We start from the raw sequence: 24,000 nt of genomic DNA on the forward strand, positions 1-24,000 counted from the left end.
AGTATCATCGCATGGTACTTTTGATGAGTGTCTTCTACTCTGGTGTCAGGGCAACTAGAAGCTTTGTTGGTTGATAGAAATTGAAAGAAGCTTATAGTGTGTGTGTGTGTATATACATGTATATGAGCCTGTTGTGCGCACACACACACACACACACACACACACACATATATATATATATATATATATATATATATATGTGTGTGTATTGTGTGTATGCTTGTGTGTCCTTGTTTTGACCTAGTGTAGTAGTTGTAAAGAAGTATGGTTGGTGTAAGCTGTGTTATTTGTTTGCAGTCTTCTCTGAAAATATGTCCAGCCATGAGGTAATATTACCTAGCTTGGAAATAGGTGAGCATCGATGACAGGAAGAACATCTGGTCATAGAAACTCTGTCTGCAAGATTTATGTTTCACCCATCAGAAACATGGAAAAATTGGACACTAAAATGATAATAATAATAATACACAGATAGAGAGAGTGGGAGGGAGAGAGAGAGAAGTGTAGATAGAAATAAGGAAGATGAAAAGAAGGATGAAGGAAACAAAGAAACACAGGAGAGACTGACAGAGAGTAATTAATGTAGGGGGAAAATGGGAGAGTAGAAAAAGAAGAGAAAGACAGAGAGACAGGAAGAGATGGGTGAAATGTTTGAACAAAATAAAAAGCAATTAAATAAAAGTAGCTAAGAGTCAATGAGATAATGAAGAGTTAATGAATACAGTTTTTGCTAGAAGCTTCTAAATATTTGTAAAGGTGAAAATATCAACTCGCTTTACAAGTTAAGGTGTCAAGGTAAGTGTTTGAAAGTGAAGCCAGCAGACTAGAATTAAGTGAGAAAGAACACTGAGATGAGAAAATAACCTGTTCCATTCCAGAAATATCAGCATATGACAAGAAATGTTTCAATTTCAGTTATATTACAGTAGCTCGAGAAATGTTTACCAACCTGAGTGCCATGGTCCACAGAGTTGATAGTTTCAATGTGGTGGTGGGGGTGGGGGTGGTCAGCAGAAACATTTTTGAGATTTATAGAAGTAACCTGTAAAATTAGATGAAACTGGAATGTTATCTATTTTTTTGTAAAGAATGAGAACAGCTGCTTAAAGAGGTGTTGATCTCTAATTGCGGAGGGAACCTGTGGAAGGGGTAGACCCAGGAAGATGTGAGGTGAAGTAGTGAGAAGAGATCTTCAGATGATGGGCCTCAGTGAGGAAATGAAAAGGGACTGGGAGTTGTGGTGATTTGCTGTATTTGAGAGGACACATCAAGCTAAGTAAAATTGTGGCCATACATACCTACAGGCATGTCCTTTGCAGGTGCCAATACCATGTAAAATGCACTCATGCCAGTTCTGTGTAAATGCATAAACACACCCATGCTGGTACTGCATAAATTCACTCATGCCGGTGGTATATAAAAGGCATCCAGTATGTAAAAAGCATGTCATAGAAACTATAGAAACCATGCCGTAACAGACAAGTGGAGTCTGGACTGTTCCCCTGCTGGCCAACTTCTGTCAAACCAGCCAATCCATGCCAGCATGGAAAACAGATGTTAAATGATGTTGATGTTCTTTAAAGAAAGTAAAAACACTGAAGTTTTAGGGTACAGGTCAGATTAGGTATGGAAGCATGTGCTGTTGCAGCATGTTGATGCATCCACCATTTCTTGGGTTATCAAGAGCAATGCTCTGAGCAGCGTATCAGCCAGTCTCCATCACTATGAGATATTTCCATATCTGCAGACCATCAAACATGTGATCGACCAACAGGAGTTGTCATCCCAGCTAGATGCTCAGAGAACAGAACATGATACTGTAGGATCTAACTTACACAAATGAGCAACATGACCTAATACTCCTGAATTAGACAAGTAACAGGATGCATCCCAGTTTCCAATTTAGACACAAAAGTTGGTTAGATACAAAATCCAACCAATAATAACACATAATCCAACCACTTTACAGTGAGTGATTAGGTGTGTTTATTTAGGTGAGTTAGCTTTAGGTTAGAGTGTTGTTAGTATAGAAATTTGGGTTATAATTCAGCTCCTATCTGTTTAAGCATGACTTAGTAGATGACAGTCAACTCTGTGTAGCTGAGATCAGTGGAAAAAAAAATTGTTATTTCCATGAGAAATGTAATGTTGGTCTGTTCGCAGATCAATTTAATGAGAAAAAACACACACAAAAAAATAACAAAACATTGTTATCATTGTAGATGGAGTTCAAGATAGAAGTTGCTCTTCTTGCAGATGTTTTACCGCATTCCCAAGCTCTTCTCTAGTAAGTGAACTCAAGTAATTGATACTGTGGTGTCATTGAACTGAAATATTCAATGAATGCAATTGATTCTGTATACATCAGCCAGTAACGGAGAAGACGACCTTTGTCAGATTTTTAGAACTTGCAGAGATACTGATACCAGCTAAGACTGGAACATTCTGAGTAAATTGATTAAACTCTTTCACAAGAGAGTTCAGAATATCTTTTTTTTTTTTTTTTTGGTTATTACAGTTGAAGAGTTAAAGAATCAAAACATGGAAGATAAATTCTACAGTAATTGAATGCTATGGCAGATATGAGGGAACAATTTAGGAGACTATAATGGTTTATGGTGAATAACTGATAGGTTATGGTGAGGAAAGCCTTTCTCTCTCTCACAATTGTTTGCACATGTATACATTTACACTCATAAGTATGTCTCTCTCTCTCTCATCTATATACACACACACATACTTATATACATACATATATATACACACAAACACATGCATACACACATATGTTGTATGCTTGTGTGTGTGTATGCATATGTATTATATTCATACACACATAATACATATATGCATCATAAAAACAAACAGAAAACAAATGACTTAAGTGGAATATTGTATGATGAAGATATTTCTTTAAAATTCTACAATATAATGTGTTTATTTTGAGGTAGCCACTTCAAATATGCAGTTTGATTTATGTAGTTTGACAAAATAATAGCAACTGAGTTGTAAATATTTGTATTGTAATATTGTTCATCATTGCAGGAAAGCTGCAGAGTTAGGTGCAGCCACAGGCATAGGGTGAAAAAGTCTGTTTTCACAGCCGAGTGGTTTGGGCATAGGAGACCAATATTGTTGCATGGAACCATGGTATAATGCCTTTTGCTGCAAATTCAAGATGACCAGTGGCTTGTGAGTGAAATTTGATAGATGGAAACAGTGCAAAATCCTGTTATATCTGAACATCTGCATCATGTGTGTGTCTGTGTGTTTGTGTGTGGTAAGAATTTTGCTTTCCAACCAAATGGTTTTTGGTTCAGTCCGCTGTATGGCATCTTGGGCAGGCATCTTCAACAACAGCCCTGGGCTGACAAAAGCCTTGTGAATGGATAATGGCAGAGAGAAATTGAAAGACCTGCACTGTGTGTGTGTGTGTGTGTGTGTGTGTGTGTGTGCGCGTCGCTTGTTGCTGTCCTTGTCTTGACATTGTGTGATGGTTGAAAGCAAATATCACCATCATGCAAATAGTATCTTCCATTTCCAATCTTTTATGAAATCATGCTTGGCTCATGAGGAGATGTTACCTTATATGGAAACAGGTGAGGGGTTGCCAACAGAAAAGGCATCTAGCGGGAGTAAAATCTACCTCAGTAAATTCTACTTGACCCATGTGAGCACAGAATAGTGGACATTAAATGATGATGACAATTGTGGTATATATTTATATATATGTGAAGGTACATGGTTCAGTGTTTAGAGCATCAGGCTCACAATCATTAGGTTGTGAGTTTGATTCCTGGCTGTGTGTTGCGCTCTTGAGCATGACACTTCATTTGATGTTGCTCCAGTTCACTCAGCTGTAGGAATGAGTTACAATGTCACTGGTGCCAAGCTGTATCAGCTTTTGCCTTTCCCTTGGACCACACTGATGGGGTGAAGATGGGAGGCCGGTATGTATGGGCAACTGCTGGTCTTCCATAAATAACCTTGCCTTGTGACTCGGAGGGTAACTTTCTAGGTGTAATCCCATAGTCATTCATGACCGAAGGGGGTCTTTAGCCATTTTTCATACGTAATTTTCAAATTAGTTTTCTAAATCAGTTCTTATTCAGAGTTACTGCCCCCTTAGACAGGTCGAATAACTGGGGTTCATGTAGCATTATTTCTATGACTGGAGACCCTTCCAAATACCAACCCCTTTTTACAGAATGATTGGAGTGAAAGGGTTGCAGAGGAGGGAGTAATGGAAGAGAGACAGTGCCAGATGCAGTAATGGAAGTAATGTCAAGGAGCAATGTAAGAAAGACAGTGATGGACTGTAATAGAGATAGGCAGCAGAAAGAGTTCTTGGGGTGGGGGTAAAGCCAGTGCTGATTCAAAAAATATAACTTAGCATTTTTTTGACAAACAGAGAGTGATAAGATAGGTACCAGAGTGAAATGAAAACTGATTAATATGGTCAACCCGAACCCTTAAAGGTGGTGCCACACTATGGCTATAGTCCAGTGTCAATCTCAGTTGTATATAAAAGCACCTATATATCATCATCATCATCACAATAACCATATTTTAACATCCATCTTCTATGCTGGTATGGGTTGGGTGGTTCAATATAACCCAATGAATTTGAAGACAGCATAGCACACCAATATCTGTTTTGGCAGGATTTCTAAGGCATGTGTGTGTGTGTGTGTGCGTGTGTGCACCTGCATTTTTGTATGCTAGTGCAAGATGGTGCATTAAGTTCATGTCACTTTACATAAAATAGATTTAAATTTAATCATTTGATAACAAAAACTAAGGCGTGAAGCTTATCTGACACCATGTGACTTTTAGAGATTAGAGGACTTTATCGCTATGGTGACACTAACACTGGTGAAGTAGATGGACAGGTGGTACAGCAAAAAATACTGGTGAAGTGAGGTGTCTGTTGGCAAGAGAGAATTATTACAAGGTTTACCTCATTTATGGTACATAGATTGCAGTAATCAGAAAAACTGACACATTTCTGTGTCAGTTACTAATAAAATATTCTCTATTATATTCTATAGAAGCCCACTGAAGCTTTGGGCAACACGTTAAAAAAGAAACACGTAGGCTTTTGTGAAAATATATTCCAGAATAAAACCATTGTGAACTTTATGGATTACTAGAAGGCATTTGATAGTGTGGATGACAGGAATTTATGGAAGAATGTAGATTCTTGGATTCTCAAGAAGATAATTGTTATAATTATGAGAAACCTTCATGCAAGTTGTCAATGTTGTTTGAGATTGCAAAATGAAAAGATGTTAGAAAAGTCCACGATCAAAATAAGAGTCAGACAGGGTAGTGTGTTATCACCACTACTTTATATTAGAGCTATTGATTTTACAATGGAGAGAGAAGAGCTGCAGGGAAGAAGTTGTATGTTGTAGAATCACAACAACACACTGGTAGACCTAAACTTTACCTATGACTCAGCCTTTCTTAAAAAAATCATGGGAGTGAAAATAAAGATTTACAAAAGGAAGAAAAAGGAACCTTAAGAAATAATTACTAAACTGGAGTATCAATCTACAAAAACAAGACAGGAAAATATAAAGATAACAAAGAAAGCATGGTAATAAGAATGGCTAAATAGAGAAGTTTAAAAATTAATGCAGCAACAAGGAAAACAAAGAATTTGTGAAGCACTCTGGAAAGTAAGATCACCTGCAGCCACAGGTGTCAAACAAACAGTGTCAAAAGTGACAGATGTGTTTGTTAAATTACAAAAGTGACACGTTGTCGTTGAACATAAAATTGAAACTTAATTTGTGTTCAACAACAACACTGAAGATAACATGAGCATCTTGCTCTATAGCTGTACAACATGACCAGCTGAACATCTTCCCTTCGAAATATCTCACCAAGGTTATAACAGTAAATGATCTTCTCATTTATGTTGAAGTGCAGGCAAGAACAAATTTGTAAACCATGACAGCTTGTTATGGACATGTTCTGAAAATGAAGGAAGATTATCAACCATAGTTATCAGGGGAAATAAGGGGAAGGTAGTTGCAAAAATGGTGTGATAACTTGATTAATCACTGGCCTGCAGTTTCAGGTAAGAATACAATGTTAATGTGTGATGAAGGAACAGGATCAACCACCTTACCCCCCACACACATGTGAACACTCACCTCTTTTATGTATGAATATATGAATATTCAAGAGTTGTTGTTGAGTCACCCATGAACCTTGATCAAGTAGATCTATGGTCAAAGGTATTCAAGCAGTTATAAACTGGGTTTTTTTTATTAACTCCTAATATATCCAGGATACTTTTTTTTTTTTACCTTTGATACATGTCTCCTGTTTTTTCTAACAAGATAGAGCAGAAGGAGCAGCTGTATACAGGATCCCTCTTTGGTTGTGATCATTGTTACTGATGTTTAGACTCAAGGAGAGCAATGATATGTTGGTAGTTAGTCAAACAAAGCATGATCACTTACTCCAACCATGACCATCCATCATTTTCAGGTATTATGTATCTAAGATTGCATTATTCAATATACCTTTCCTTTTTGTTATTGTCTGGACATACATGGAAAATTTTTTCAAATATATATCTGGGACATAAAATAGCACTCAGGCGGTTAGGACAATGAAGTTTCCAGTTAATCCGATCCATGAAACAGCCTGCTCTTGAAATTAGTATGCAGATGTCTGAGCACTCTACAGACATGCATACCCTTACATTATCAGTTCTCATGGAGATTTCGCATGACACAGAAAGTAACAAGGCTAGCACTTCTAAATACAGCTAAATTACAGGTAGAACTCATTTTTGCCAGCTGAGTGTACTGGAACAATGTAAAATAAAGTGGCTTCAACTCACAACCTCACAATCATGAGCTGACTACCTTAACCATTAAGCCACGAGCCTTCACTATCTGGGACATATGCTCCAAAATGAAAACATTCTAAAATCTATACCACTTACTGCTGAATCTGAACTCAACACTGCAATATAATTAAGTAATTGCCAATTTACAATTATGTTCTCTTCACAGGGGCACACAGTTCAGGGTTTCAATTAAACAAATATACTCTACAATTCATATTGAGTACTCTTTTATTTGTATAGTTTCAAATGAGTGTTTGTGTACATATGTGTGTGTGTGCATGTGTGTTTCTGTGTTTGTGTGTGTGCTTGTGCATGTGTGCATGCTTTGTGAACATTTCTTGTTGCCATTATGGTTATGACTGGTAACTTAGAGATATTTCATATCAACAGTCTTTGAAAGTACTAATTCAAAAACCATTTACAGGTTGCTAACAGGAAAAGCATCAGGCTCTAAAATCCTACCCCATTCAATCCATTCTGGCTTGGGAAAAATGAATGTCAAACAAGCTTACATACATATACACACAAAATAAAGAAGTTTGCAAAACTAGGACCAATTATATAATATATTGTGTTACACCTAGATGTGATGCATGCTACCAGACTTTTGACTTGAGTCAAATAAATTTAACAAACTACTCTAAATCCCTGTTAGAGTACCCATGTTAGTGAACTCTGGACAAGCTAGTTTGTACTTGCATCAAATCAATATACAATTTGACCTGACTTTATTAACACAACTTATATATTCTTTTATTTGTTTCAGTCATTTGACGGTGGCCATGCTGGAGCACCGCCTTTAGTCGAACAAATCGACCCCAGTACTTATTCTATCGGTCTCTTTTGCTGAACCGCTAAGTTACAGGAACATGAACACACCAACATCGGTTGTCAAGTGATGATGGGGGACAAACACAGACACACATATATATATATATACACGACGGGCTTCTTTCAGTTTCCATCCACCAAATCCACTCACAATATATATATATCTATAATAACAAATGTGAAATTCTGTCGGTCTGTCCATCCAGGACCCTTGTATCTCAATCTTCATTTGCTCTACATAGACATATTATACCTTTTTGGAATCAGGATGATTCAGGATTGAAAATCTGCCCTTCATTTGGTTCTTGAACATCCAGCATTTGGGATCAGGTCTGGATGAGGATTTGTTATAAGCTAACAGTTGAAAATTAAAATTTCAAAAGAACTCCAAAAATTTATGAACTTACAAGTTTTTCAGTTAAACTGAATTTAAAGTAATACCACATTGGTAAGGTATTACCATATTGGTAGGGTACCAATAAATGCTTTATTATCATTGCTCTGTTTAGTTTGGGGTTACAGGCCCAATTAGCCCTCTGCAGGAGCTATCTTAAAAATCTGCATGGAGTGCAGCTTTTAAGCTAGTAAAACTCTCGACTCCGTCAGTCAAGAATGACCATGGGTGCACCTAAGAGCTTCCTCTCTGGGGTACAAATCCAAGCTGAAAGTTGCCTCACTGGTGAATGTACAACCTAAGGTTGTTTATGGAAGTCTGACAGCTGCCCATACATACCAGCTTCCTCTTTCCATGGCACTGATGTTATCCAAGGGAAAGGCAAAGGGGCCGATGCAGCTTAGCACCAGTGACATAGCAACTCATTTCTACAGCTGAGTGAACTGGAGCAATATGAGATAAAGTGTCTTGCTCAAGCACACAACATGCAGCCCAGTCCAGGAATTGAACTCACAACCTTATGATTGTAAGCTCGACGCTCTAACCACTGAGCCAAGTGCCTTCACATTTAAGCTAGAATATATATGTATATAACTAATGGGTGAAGGCATAGTTATAAATGCAGGTGTGACAGTATCCTAAGTTTTCTTTGCTACCACACAGTTTCAGGTTCAATCCCAGTGTGACACTTTGAACAAGTGTCTTCTACTATAGCCCTAGGCCAATCAAAACCTCATGAGTGGATTTGGTTGATGGAAACTGAAAGAAACCTGTTGTATATGTGTGTGTGAGTGCATATGTGTGTGTGCAGTTTTGAGTGTGTTTGAGTTCTCTGTCTTGACATCACATGATAGTAGTCAGTCATTTCCAAGATACTGCTAGAATTTATCTGGTCATGTGGAAATATTACCTCACATGGTAAACAGGTGAGGCATGGTGACAGAAAGAGCATCCAACCATAGAAAATCTGCCTCAATAAGCCCTGTCCGAATCATGCAATCGTAGAAGAGTAGACATATTAAAACAATGATAATGATGATGATACATACAGACATACATACATATGTATGTCTGTATCATGTATGTATTAGGCCTGGCTGTGTGGTAAGACGTTGCTTTCCAACTACATAGTTCTAGATTCAGTCCGACTGCAAGGCACCTAGGGCAAGTGTCTTCTACTACAGCCTTGGGCCAACCAAAGCCTTGTGAGTGGATTTGGTAGATGGAAACTGAAAGAAACCCATTGTGTGTATGTATATTATTATGATTGACCGTTGACTGAACACTATTCAATTTTTTTTCTCCGTGTTTTTCTCCTTGTCTCCGTATTCTTTCTGTTGAAGAGCGTAGCTCGAAACGTCAAAGACTTTCCGTATTCCCGAGCGTCATACTAATATATACTTTTGTTATTTACACCACCTGTCCTCGTCTGTTGTTATTTTTTGTATATTCTCCCATATATATATATATATATATATATATATATATATACACACACATATATGTGTATGTGTGTACCTATATATGTTTATCTTTGTTTGTGTTTGTTCCCAACCACTGCTTGGCAACTGATGTTGGTGTGCTTCTGTCCCATTAACTTAGCGGATCAGCAAAAAAGAATTGATAGAATAAGTACCAGGTTTAAAAAAAAGAATAAGTACTGGGGTTGATTCATTCGGCTAAAAATCCTTCAAGGTGGTGCCCCAGCATGGCCACAATCTATTGATTGAAACAAGTAAAAGACAAAAGATACATATATATATATATATATATATATATCAGGAAATAAATGAATTGTGTTTTCCTGTGTATGAAAAGAAATTTTTTACTAAGTAAGCTCACAGTATTGTTGGCAATATACAACCACATTTTATATTGTTTGACTTTTCTTTTTCAGAACATATTCAACTTTAGGGAAAAAAAGAAGAAAAAAACAAACAAAAACAAAAACAAACCAAAGAAAAAGAGCAAAAAAAATCAAAACTAAATATGTATGCAAGGTTCTCTCCATTGATAGTGAAACATACATTAGTGGGAAAAACATATTGGTAAGATGTTTATAGCTATATGTAATAATAGTAAAATATTAGTATGGAGATGATCAGCGAGACAGTTGAAAAGATCAATAAAAATGTAGTTAACATCATATGTATTAGACAAGGGAGGGTATATTGTATGTGGACTTATGTAAAAGTTATGCAGTTTCCTACACAATTTCATGTTGATTTTCTAATTCCTGTTTGTCACTACTAATGTGATTAGAGGTAGCTTCCATATCAGTGGGAGGTAAAAAAAAGAGAACAAGAAAATCCTCATAGAAGTAATGATAACCATGATATGAAGTATCTGAATATTGGTGTAAGTGTGGTAAAAGAAGAACGTTTGGGGAGTGAGGAGAAGGAGGATGAAGAATCAGATCTCAATAGTAATTAACCTTTGTGACTAAACACTTCAAAGAATGACAACTGAGCATCACAGGAGAGTAGATCAACAAGATTTATACTGGAATGTTTATCACTTTGATCATAGGTTTGTTCAATCAAGGATGACTTGGGGAACAAATAATAACATAATACTCCCTCCCTCAAAATTTTGCTGGCTTTGTGCCTCAATTTGAAACCATTATCATCATCGTTATCTTCATTATTATTATTATTGTTTATGCTGGATGAAATGCTTAGCGGTATTTCGCCCGTTGCTACGTTCTGAGTTCAATTACTGCCAAGTTTGACTGTGCCTTTCATACTTTCTGCGTCGAAAAATTAAGTACCAGTTGAACACTGGGGTCGATGTTATTGACTAGCACCCCCCCCCAATTCTTGACCTTGTGCCAAAATTTGAAACCATTATTATTATTATTATTATTATCATCATTATTCTGTTAAGATTGTCAGTGCCATTCACCCTCGGGGCTGGTGTGATCGACTAGCACTCTTCTTAAGATTTTAGGCTTCATGCCTATAGTAGCAAGATTTATTATTATTTAGTGAGAGAGCAGAGCATGCCATCAAAGTAACATTGGGGTAAAATATATGAAGCCCAGTAAACCCATCATGACTACTCATCTGATAAGGGTACACCAGACCCATGCATCACAACCACATGTGTGCTACATGGTGATCTCTGCAGTATTTCATCCAGGTTTGATAAAATAAAGAATTAATCAAGTACTGGCATTGATGTAATCAAGTCACTCCCTCCCTCAGTATTTCAGGCCTTGTACCTATAGTAGAAAGCATTGTTATTATTGTTATTATTATTATTAAGGTGGTGAGCTAAGGCGGTAAGCTGACAGAATCGGTAGCATGCTGGGAAAAATGCTCAGTGGTATTTTGTCCATCTTTACATTCCAAGTTCAAATTCTGCTGAAGTCACCTTTGCCTTTCATCCTCTCAGGGCCAATGGAATAAGTACCAGTTGAGCACTGGAGTTGATGTAATTGACTTACCCCCTCCCCTCAACCTGCTGACCTTGTGCCAAAATTTGAAACCATTATTAATAAGGTGGTGAGTTGGCAGAACTGTTCACACACAGGGTAGCATACTTAGCAGCATTTTGCTTGTCTTTACATTCCGAGTTCAAATTCCACTGAGATCAAACTTTGTCTTTCATCCTTTGGGGTCAATAAAATGATATACCAATCAAGTGCTGGGGGCGATGTAATTGACTTACCCCTTCCTTGAAGTCTCTGGCCTAGTGCCAAAATTTGGAGAGATCATCATCGTCATCGCTGTTGTCATCATCATCATCATCATCTGGGTGATGGATTGGTAGATTTGATGAAGTGTTTAAATATATGCATGCAGTATTTGTTTGAGCTGAGTTCAAATCCCATTGAGCTCAACTTTACCTTTCATCCCTCCTGGGTTGAAATAAAGTACTAATCAAGCATTAAGATTAATGGTATCCTCTCAGAATTGCTGGCCCTGCCCTAAATCAGAACTTTTTATTATTGTTATTATTACTAAGGTAGCAAGCTAGCAGAATCATTAGGACACCAGGCAAAATGTTTAGTGGTATTTCTTCTGTCTTTTTGTTCTGAGTTCAAGTTCCAGTGAGGTTGACTTACCCTGTCATCCTTGGGGGGGGGGGGGGGTCAATAAAATAAGTACCAGTACTGAAGTCAATATATTCGACTTAACTCCTCTCCCAAAATTGCTGGCCTTGAGCCAAAATCTGAAACCAATATTATTACTATTATTATTCACACTAGTGAATTGCTGAAGACTGGCTCTTTGGATTTGCTTATTTTTCATTGTAGGTAATATTAATTCTCCTCGACTCCTTATCCATAGGTTAAAAACAAAAAAATTTATCACTGCTGGAACATGAAGACACTGCAAGTGATAGGTGTCAACTGTCACAACCTTCCAACTAATACACAATGAATATAAGGGAAACTCATCATTTATCTATATTTGTTATCTTTTCCCTTTGAATGATATCAAATTATATTATGACAAGTTTATGAGCAAGCACATCAGCCAAACAACCTCTCGGTATTCAGAGAGGTAGCTAAAGTAACACACCAATAATACTATATGTATCTTGAACGATTCTTTCACATACAAAATGGTATGTACACCTCAAACTTTCATAACATTGCAACTTTGATGTTTAGTCATTGAATTGTAAATAAATTGAAACCATGGGGACACTTTTGACTTGTAACCCACAAAAGGCAATTTGTTGTTGGAGTTTATGAAGATTATATTTATTAAATATGCTTCGATTCATAAAAATGAAAATTGGCACACTCTCATAATAATAGACGTCAAATGTAGTGTACAGTTACACCAGAGAAAATTTGCTTCTCAATATTTCAATTTGCTTATGACCATTTCTTGTTCAAGACATTGAGCAAGGTCTTGACTTTAAATTAGAACATCTGTACATAGAGTTTCACTTTTCTTCTTCTGTCACGTTACATTAAGAAAAGTCTATTTGAATAAAATGTTGTGTGTTGAAAGCATTACTAGATATTTAATCATCCAAAATTCAGGATCATTATCATCATATTCATAGTTTTCAAATTTTGTTGCATAAATGGTTATTGGTTAGGCTTATTTGCTTATATGTGCTACCATGTGAAACTTTTATAAGCATTCGCAATATGTGAGGATTTTACTCACCAAACACTTTCTATTTGATCATAGATTGGATAGAGTTAGTTTTATTGTAAAAACAGTAATGACAATATGAACATTAAGAGCATTAAATAAAGCACAAAAAGTAATAAATTTTGCTTCTTTGGTATTTGTGTTGTGGTTTAGCTTCAAGTCAGTCCAGATAGAGGAGATCAACTGCCAAAGACAATCTACCCATGACCATCTCATTGTTTTAGAAATACACACACACACACACATATACTGTATATGAGGCTACATATATACTATGTATGAGGCTACATAGTCCAAAGGTGTGGTGTGAGTTGAAGGAGATTTGACTACTATTTCTAGCATGTTGAGTTACCATGTAAAGGTTCTTTCTTGGGCCATATGTGTTATATTGTGAAACTAATAAAGGTGTTTGAGGTGATAATAGAATTTTTTTTTCATAGGTGCAGGTATGATGGCTGTGTGGCAAGAAGCTTGCTTCTTTACCATGTGGGCTTGGGTTCAGTCCCACTGTAGGACACTATGGACAAGTATCTTCTACCATAGCCTGGGGCTGACCAAAGTCTTGAGAGTGGATCTGACAGGCAGAAACTGAAAGAAGCCAGTGTGTGTGTGCATGTTTGTCTCCTATTACTGTTTGATAACTGATATTGGTTTTGTAACTAAGTGGTTTGGCAAAAGAAACTGACTTAAAAGTAGGTACTGGGGTCAATTTGTTCAACTAAACCCTTTAAGGCAATGCTCCAGCATAACCACAGTCCAAATTAAAAGATATTTAGTCAGAAAGAAAAAGCTGTGTTTTTTTTTAACCCTTTAACATCTGATCCAGCCATATCCAGCCCAAATATTCTATCTATTTTATGCTCAAACTAGTTAGATCTAACCTCTCACACCCATCCTACAATGTCATTCTAAAAAGAAGCAATCACATCATCAAAATCTTGAAGCTTGGTGACACATTGTACCCCTGAGCAAGACACTTTATTTCACATTGCTCCAGTCCACACTGCTAGCAAAAATGAGTAGTACCTGTATTTCAAAGGGTCAGCCTCATCACACTGAATCTCCCTGAAGATTACTTTAAGGGTCTGTGGAGTGCAGCTCCTTGCATGTTTAATTCAAAGCAATGTGAATAAATAAGCATTTCACTTGACAAAATAACCTGAATGCTAAAGGGTTAAATAGAGATAGGCAAAGGCACGTGGCTTAGTGGTTAAGGTATTCAACTCATCATAAGGTTGTGAGTTCAATTCCTGGTGATCTGTTGTGTCCTTGAGCAAGATACTTTATTTCATGTTGCTCCAGTCTCCTCAGCTGGCAAAAATGAGTTGTACCTTATTTCAAAAGGTCAGCCTTATCAGACTGCGTGTCACACTGAATCTACATGAGGACTATATTAAAGACACATGTGTCTGTGGAGTGTTTGGCCACATGCATGTTAATTTCATGAACTGGTTGTTTCATTGATTGGATCAACTGGAACCCTTATCATTGTATTTGATGGAGTGCCAGTGCCAAATAAAGATACAATAGAGCTGCTCAGGAGGAAGGTGTTCTTAAACCAGAGAATTTATTACAACTGAAATGTAAAGTTATCCAGGGACCATATGGTTTAAATGAAAGGTTAAAAGTTACTGATTAAAGGTAAAATGAAGTGAAAATTCAGAGAAATCATAGCTTGATTTAAGACATTGAGAGAAAGCAGGAAAACTGGATTCCAACAACAAGAAAAAGAGTAAAATAGCATGGAAAGTTGAAATTGTTGCAGATAAAAGCAGAAGATATAATTAACTTAAAAATAATAAACATTAAAAATAAAATAAATTACATTATTTATTTTCTAATAACAGTTTACTTAAATAATCAATAAAATATAAAACTATTACTTTTATATTTATTTACATATTAAAAAAAATATGTACTGATTTGTAGACACATATTTTTTGTATGTCTTTGAAGTTTGTGAATTAAGAAACAAAAATCAGTACATAAAAAAGTGTTGGTTTTATAAGTTTTTTAAAGATTAATTCTCATCAGTGAAAATATTCAGAATTAAAAATTGGTTGAAGAGAAACATCTTCAGTAATATTAATAGGAAAAAAATTCCTTAGAATTATCAAAAATACACCATCTCTCTCTCATATTGGTTTCAAATTTTGGCACAAGGTGAGCATTTTAGGGGAGGGGTTAAATTGATTACGTTGACCCCAGTGTTCAACTGGTACTTATTTTATCAACCTTGAAAGGATAAAAGGTGAAGTCAACCTTGGTGGAATTTCAACTCAGAACATAAAGACTGACAAAATACCACAAAGCATTGGTGTCTCTTGCTTTGTATATAAACATATTTTGTATTTCATACCCAGACTATTATATTTAATATACTTAATATATTTAATGTATCTAATTTGTTTATCCCCATAATTACCTCTCCTTTTCTCCATATATAAATATATATATATATATATATATTTATATATATTTATATATTATTCATTTGGTTCTTTATAGATTATTTTTAATAGATAACTTATTTAACACTAAATTATTTAGAAGTTATAGTTTCATTTCAACATAATATTAGAACTTCGATTTGAATAGTGTTGATATATTTTCGATTATTTTTGATTAATAATATTTGATTAATTATTAATCTTTATAGTTTATAATATCGTTAAAGTTTTTTTTAAATCAAAACTTTGTATATATATATATAAAGTTTAATCTTTTATTCTTAATAATTTTTTCTTTCCTAATTTTTCATTCATAATTTTTCCATTCATAATTTTTTATTATTACATTTGTAGAAATAAATAATCCTGTATTTTTCTATTATTCAATTGATCTTTAATTATAATTAAATAAACGTCTTTAGCTTTATATAGTATAACTTTAACTATTACACCGGTTAAATATGTACTAATTTTATCTTCATTATTATTTTAAACTTAAACTTCGTTCAACTTGTATTTAAAACAATGATAATTTAAACAATGATAATTTATGTAAGATGTTTTTTGTATATAATATACATGTTATTATAATGGATGAAGGGATGATTATTGAATGGTTATTATTTTGATATTATGATATTTTTAAAATAATTTTTCTATCTTTATATAATAAGTATTTCATATTAATTCATTTGGTACTTATTGTTGGTTGAGATATATATATCTAATTATTGTTCTACTTACGATCTGACGAGTAGCTATATTTTTGAATAGAATTTCTTTTCGATAATTTCAATTGATTTTAATTGATTTAAATTTCTTTTCTATTTGAAAATTAGTTATGAAACACGTGTAATCTTTTTATTATATTTATCTTATGATATTTACTTTACTTTATATTATACTCATTTATTGTGCTTTTAATTATTAATTTTTCTATATGTGATAGTGGATTTTCATCGATGAGTTCTTGAAAATTGGTTATTTTCCCTAAAACTATATATTTTATATATTCATATATATATATATATATATATATATATATATATATATATATACACACACACACACATACAAACAAGATAGGCTTCTTTATCATCTACCATATCCACTCACAAGACTTTGGGTGGCTTGGGGCTAAAGTTGGAGACCCTTGTCTGAGGCGCCATGCATGTGGGATTGAAACCTCAACTATGTGGTTGAAAAGTAAACTTCTTACTACGCAGCAAGACTTTCACCTACAACAAACCATTTCCTGCAAAATTTCATCTATTCTATTATATCAGACATGTTTGCTTAGTTCCAGTTAAATAGCTAGAAACCTGATGAACAAATATGGTCTATTTTTGGCACTTATTGATACCAGTTTTATTGAATTCACCACTAAGTTTCTAACATTACTGTTTTGGCAGTTACACTCCTATCTGTCTCTCTCATTGCTGGGACATTGTTTCTTTATTTCTATTCTATAAATACTTAGACAGCACTGATAATAACAACTCCAATGCTTTGTGGCAATACCCACTTAAGGGAAAGGCTTTGGGTATAAACCCTGAGGATACATCTGGAGCCAGAGTCACTAAGGCAGTTCTAATGCTGTAGACAACCTTGTCCTGGCAACTCCTGCAGCCCCACTGGTGCCAAGTCATATTCGCCCCTACCCTTCCCTTGGGTAACACTGGTGGTGGTGGAGAAGGGAGACGTTCTGCATGGGCAACTGCTGATCTCCCATGAAAAACTGCCCAGGCCTGCTCCCTGGAGAGGACACTCCAGTGCCATCTAACTGTGGTGGCAAAAAATGGAAAGCAGCAGTCTACCAGTTTTAAGCCTGTACATAACTGATCCAAGACTGACAGATGCCTACTACTATAAATACTTCCATGGTAGTTGTTCTGACAAAATTTATTCACTTGTACCTCCTCTAAATGTTACTAACAGAGTGAGTCCTCTTTCTATTAATCCTCATCATATCACTGTTATTGTCTCTTCGCCCACCTCTTGAAAATTCATGTGGAAAATTCTGCATGTTTTCCCAGATAAACATGATTTCGATACAATTAAATTGTATTGATAATTTGTATGATTCTTTGAGCACCCACTCATTAGATTTGTTTTTCCTCTTTTTCTTTTGTAACTCATATAATACACTAAGTGTCTGTTTGAGGCATGTTTTCTTGATAGTTGCTTACAACCTTGTTGACAGTGACTTCCAATGAAGAAAGAAAAACTGGCATTTAAAAAGACAGAATAAGAAAGGTAGTGATTTTCACTTCATAGCCTTTATTCATGTATTGGTTTTAGTGACTGGACTATAGCTGAAGACACTCTATTTTATAGTTAACTATTTTATAGTTAACCTTTGCTAGACTTAATGATAATTTCAAATTTTGGCACAAGGCCAGCAATTACAGAGGAGGGGGTAAGTCAATTTCATTGACTCCAGGACTTAACTGGTACTTATTTTATCGACCTTGAAAGGATGGAAGGTGGAATTTGGATGCAAAATGTAAAGATGGATGAAATGTCACTAAGCATTTTGACCAGTGTGCTAACAATTCTGCCAGCTTACTGCCTGTGTTTTAGAAATGTGAGTATACTTTTTTTAAAAAAGATATAAGACTGCAGAGGGAAAAAATAAAAAATATTTAGAAAATTCTAAACAGAAACAGATAATCAATAATCAGTGATGTGTTGCATGTTGCTTGGGTGATCAAGTTATTGATTACAACTAAAGTAATCAAGAGTAGAAAATGTAGCAGCAGGGGTTGTGATGTGCTCCATTTGTAGAGATCAACAAGTGTTTAGTTTACAATCCTAGAAGTGGTGAAAGATAAAGCCAATGACAGTTGAATTTGAAAATCAGAACTTAAAATAATCACTGGAATATATTTAGTCTCATAATCTTGTTTCACTCATTATGCTACCCTCCTCAGAAATAAATGTAACACAGATCACAGGGGAACCAGTAAGGATGCCACTGCATGGATGTATGACTGACTAGAAATGGCAACCAAATCTCACTCAAATCATATTCTACTAGTTTTAAAAAAATTGCATTTGATACATTATGTCTGAATAAAAGGTGGGATGTTTGTCATGTGTGCCATCTTTAGTAATAGGACTGACATGGGGCTAAACAACAACAGGAGTGCTAGATCAGGATTGACAGTGGTGAGGAATAAAAATTGAGGTCTGCTAGATAACTACTAACCTGGGAGCTAAATGACAACAAAAATAACAAGATGGAACATGAAAAAGTAAGCAAGAATCCAAAATAAGAAATTAAGTCAGTAGCGATTAGTTTATAACATATGTCATAATCTTTTATCAACCAGAAATTCATGAAGGCAAATATAGATAATATGATATAAAGCTATATGTTTTAGAGTAAAGCAATGTTAGCAAATCAAAAGATGGTGATATTATAACAAACTTAATATAAACAAAGTAGAAAGGTATATTATTAGAAACTAAGCAACTAATTGGTTTGTATGTTATAAAAATTTAATTCTGATTAAGAAATTAAAAAAATATAAATACTTACAATTATCAATGTATAATAACAAAGCCAACATACCATTAACTTTTACAAATTAGTGAATTTCCCCACTTGTTGAGAAATATATTTGCATGTTATATAAATATATATATTTGTCTGTATAGCTAATAAACAAATGCAGATATTTGCATGTGCAAGTGAGAAGGTATGTAAAAACATATTTGTGTGTATCATTATGATAAACAGATACATATACTAGTGTGTACAACTAGTATGGTAGATAAAACAGATATCAGTATGCATGAGTAAGAAGGTATGTAAAAATATACTTGTGTATACAATTAAGAAGGAAAATAAATACATATATTAGTGTGTACAACTTAAATGGTACACAAATATATTAATTGCCACTGGCTCTGCTGCCATGCCATTACAATCATTTTTACACCCACTTTTTCATTCAGGCACAGACTGGGCAGGTTGTTTTCAACAAGGCCCCTTCTCTGTAATTGCTTTGCCTTTTTGAAGTTTATTACCTCAGAATTAGCCCTAATCACTTCTTATTTATTTATTGCCCACAAGGGACTAAACATAAAGGGGACAAACAAGAACTGACAAAGGGACTAAGTCGATTACATTGACCCCAGTGCGTAACTAGTACTTATTTTACCGACCCCGAAAGGATGAAAGGCAAAGTCGACCTCGGCGGAATTTGAACTCAGAACATAAAGACAGACAAAATACTGCTAAGCATTTCACCTGGCGGGGTAACGTTTCTGCTAGCCCTAATCACTTCTGTCCACATCTTTGGTCTTTCTTTTATGGCATTGTTTAGTACATTTTCACCCAATTATTATTCTTCATATGAACAACAATAATTTCAAATTTTGGTACAAGGTCAGTAATTTGGAGGGAGGGGGTATATTGGTTACATCGACCCCAGTATTCAGTTGGTACTTACTTCATCGAATCCAAAAGGATGAAAGACAAAGTCAACCTCAGAAAAATTTGATCACAGATTGTAAAGCTGGATGAAATGCTGGTGATCATTTTGCCCAACATGTTAATGATTCTGCCAGCTTTCTCCCTTCTTTCATTTGAATAATATTTCCATACCAGAGTACTCTTCTCTCTTGCATATTACAATGAATACCTTTTACTTTTGACGCCGAATTTTTCTTTCAGGAGACTTGTTTCCCATCATTCATGCACACTGACATAACACATCCAGCAAAACACATTTGCTTCATCTCCATATTCATCATACATGTCACACAACTATGCAACATTATACTTCTCCCACAAGCATCATACACTCTGCTCTTCATTCAGAAAGAATCTATTTTTGTAGACAAAGGTAATAACTCTGAAATTTTCCTATCCTTTTGCAACACCCAACTGTTATTGTTCATTAGGTCATCTAGGTAACCAAAACTACCAATTACTTTTAACAAGTTTTTTGGATTGATATACTTGATATTTTAGGTAGGTAGAACAACTGAACATTCATGACCAGAGATTGTAAGCGAGATTCATCGTTATTATAGTATATACTCCTTATAAATAGATCCCCACCCACCAAAAATAAAAAAAAAAGGTGGAGAGTTGTGTGGTATGGAAAGTAGCTTTGCATCATCACATGGTTTTAGGATTTTGGATTCAGTCTTACAGCACAGCTCTTTGGGCAAGTATTTTCTACTATAGCTCCAGACCCCAAATATTCCTTGTGAGTGAATCTGGAAGATGGCAACTGTGTAGAAGTGTATCTTATATATATATATATATATATATATATATATATATATATATGCCTATTTTGTGAGTTTTTTGTGACTGTGATTGTCACCTCCACCCACTTCTTGACAACTAGTGTTGGTTTGTTTATGTTCTCATAACTTAGCAGTTTGGCAAAAGAGACTGATAAAATACCAAACTTAAAAAAAAAATACTCAAAAAACCCAAGAACTATGGGAGCAGACGATTTGTTTGATTAAAACCCTTCAAAGCACTGTCCCAAGCATAGCTGTTGTCCAGTGATTGAATCAAGTAAAAGTTAAGAAATGCTAACAGCTTTCTAAATCATCTGTGATTGGAACATTGGGAATGATATTGAAAATAGAGAAGAAATTTTAAAATTGTACATATTACAGATTATTCTTGAAACTAATACCAATTTCTAATGTACAGACACAAGATCAGACATTTTGAACAAGTGTGGGTAACTAAATAGAACTCCCATACCCAAAGCATGAGTGGTACATATATTAGAAACCACAAAAACAGCTTGACGAAGTTGACCATGTCATAATTGAAACACCTGACATAAAAAGGTGTGACTAAATACCACAAAGCATTTTATCTATTTGTTGAGTTTTCCAATCCATTACCTTTTGTAGCTGAAGTATTAAAATGCTAAAGAAAATGTTCAGTATTCAAAAATTAACAAGACAGAAACAGCAAATGAATCACTGAACAAAAGGCATTAATATCAGATGTTGTTAACAGATGCTAAGATTAAAAGAAATTTGTATGATGGAAGAAATCTTTAAACAGGTAATTTAGTCAGATTTCTTGGACTATTTTCATTCATCATTGAATTTCACACACACACACACACACACACACACACGCATATATATGAGATATAATTTAATAACTAAAGAAAATTTAAAAGAAAACCTTCAGGGAAGTACTTTAATATACTTCATCATGCATGCATGCATGCATATATAAAATATGTGTCTGTATATGTGTGTTCACGTGCATGCCTTGTGTGTGTGTGTGTGTGTGTGTGTGTGTGTGTGTGTGTGTGTGTGTGTGTGTGTATGTATTTTTTCATATGCAGGGCTTCTGAGAGAAATTTGGCAAAGAAGAAAAAAAGTGTGGTTGGGCTCCAAGAGATAGAAGCATCTCACAATTTAGGGGGCTGTGAGGGTTGAGAAAGGGGCCCAACAGATAGTTACGGGCAATCACTTTGGCTCCCCTAGCCCCAGACAGATGTACCAGCTGAGCCCTATCTCATATAGATCCTCTATGTACTCACACACACACACACACACACACACACACATGTATATACATATATATAAATATATAAAGTCATGACAGAGTAGTTAGATGAAATCGTATTTGATAAGAAAATTCTAATATCACGATAGATTGTTTTATAACTTAAAAAACATGGAAATAATTTATATCATTATATTCAATAATAAATAAATTACTTACATGCCTGGATTAATGCAAAATATCTTCAAAATAATGCAGAATTTAAGCTATGTCCTCAGGTGAAAGAGAGACTTTGTTAAATAGTAGACTATATATATATATATATATATATATATATATATATGCCTCCCTCTTCATATATATTGGTTGGTGAGTAAGCAGACACATGAAGCAGCCTCTTTAGATCTGCTGCCATGAAGAAAGAATTCAATAGACTCTGTAATTGGTTAGTGTTAGAATGGGTATCCAGTCTAAACACACACAGGTAAGATGTAGTTTTTTGACCTGTGTAGATCTGCAGTATTTCTGAATGTGCAGATTCTGACTATGGAAATCTATACAACCTATGTCAGAATGGAAAGTGGATTTAAAATGATGGCGATAATGAAGATATCAATTGATTATCTTTGATTTTTTTTGAAAGAAATCTATAATATTGAATATATTGTTGATTATTTAAACAAAATAAAAAAATTTAAAAAATCAAATTCTGGGAGCAGGTAGTCAAGCTGGGTACAAACTATATAAGATGGTTACAATAGTGAATCCAATATTATAGAAGGTAGCTTCATATTACCTAAAAAAAATTCAAATGAATATAATTGACATTGATTATTGGCAGCACAGAAGCAAACTTAATAAAGCATAACCCTCGCCCACCCACTGAAAAGAAATACCCAAACTAAAATATACATTTCATAAACACAATCGATAGCCATGCTTCATTATATATATATCTGCTCCATATAAGAAGATAACTAATATTGATGGCTTTTATTTTCCAAAATCAACAGCGGCAGCAACTTTGGAAATATTAATAGTAACAATAATGATGATAATAATAATAATAATAATACCAATAATAATAATACCAATAATAATGATAATAACAACAACAATGGAGAATGAATAATACTTATGAAGATATCCATCTACAATATAATAAGTTTGAGAATTCATACAGGTACTAGTTAACAACGCAACAAACAAACCTGTTTGTTTACCTGTTATGTTACAGATCAGTATCATCATAACAAGCCCACTATTATATAGAGTGAACACTGAAACCAAAGTGCTTAAGCATTTTTATAAAGAATTAAGTAATATAATTCAAAATCAACAGTCAATAAATATATATATATATATATATATATATATATATAACCTGTCTTGTATCTACATATGTACACTTGGTAGAGAGATATGATAGATAATCCTTATATATATTATCAAATACACACACGTGTGTGTGTGAACATATGTGTATATATATATATATATATATATATATATATATATGTATGTATGTGAATATATCTATGTATCAGTATTCATACATATGTATGTATATGTGTGTGTGTGTGTGTGTGTGTGTATAAACCCCATAAACAGGCCTTCACCAGTAATAAATATAGACTGCTCTACTTCTTAGAGTGTGCTTCTCCATTTTTATGTTTTACTGAAAAAAAAAAACGATATATATATATATATACACACACACACACACACGCACATATACTTATGCACACACACATATATATATATGCACATACATACATATTTATACACATCACATACTTATAAGTATACATATACACATATGTATA

General features: G+C 34.6%; 1 protein-coding gene across 11 annotated transcripts in view; it reads right to left on the bottom strand.

Annotated features, from left to right (window-relative positions):
* Positions 1-24,000, bottom strand: part of LOC106875251 (protein-tyrosine sulfotransferase 1) — a 476,119-nt gene that overhangs the window by 134,987 nt on the left and 317,132 nt on the right. Inside the window, exon 1 of one of the 11 annotated variants that reach the window (XM_089354474.1) lies at positions 950-1,037. The exons of the other annotated variants lie outside the window; for them this stretch is intronic. The gene's annotated coding sequence lies outside the window, so the exon portion shown is untranslated. Of the gene's footprint in view, positions 1-949; positions 1,038-24,000 lie in introns of those variants that run through there. 11 annotated transcript variants of the gene reach the window in all.

Source organism: Octopus bimaculoides, chromosome 6 (assembly GCF_046866305.1).
Source record: "Octopus bimaculoides isolate indiv1 chromosome 6, ASM4686630v1, whole genome shotgun sequence".
In the NCBI taxonomy this organism is placed as follows: Eukaryota; Metazoa; Mollusca; class Cephalopoda; order Octopoda; family Octopodidae; genus Octopus; species Octopus bimaculoides.